The sequence below is a fragment of the Antrostomus carolinensis genome, unplaced genomic scaffold (assembly GCF_000700745.2).
Source record: "Antrostomus carolinensis isolate BGI_N321 unplaced genomic scaffold, ASM70074v2 scaffold28029, whole genome shotgun sequence".
Taxonomy (NCBI): domain Eukaryota; kingdom Metazoa; phylum Chordata; class Aves; order Caprimulgiformes; family Caprimulgidae; genus Antrostomus; species Antrostomus carolinensis.
In genome coordinates, this window is record NW_010339661.1 from 1 (window position 1) to 336 (window position 336).

The window sequence follows — 336 nt, forward strand, 5'->3', positions numbered from 1 at the left end:
CCCTGTGTCCTGTCCTCACTGTCCCCAAGCTGTCCCCCCCATCCCAATCTCCCAATCCCCAAGCATCCCCCACATCCCATCCCCTCTGTCCCCCTCATCCCATCCTCTCCATCCCATCACCCCTGTCCCTCAGCTGTCCCCCAGCTGTCCCCCCATCCCGCCCTGCCTGTCCCCAGGTGTCCCCTGGTGTCCCCTGGTGTGGGCTCACCGTCCAGCTGCATCACAGGGGTTTCTCCAGGAGGTGTCCAGCCAGGAGTGATGGGGACTGGCAGCACCAAAGCACCTCCAGCACCAGGATGGGACCCAGTACCAGGGCAGGGACGGTCCCCTCAGCCC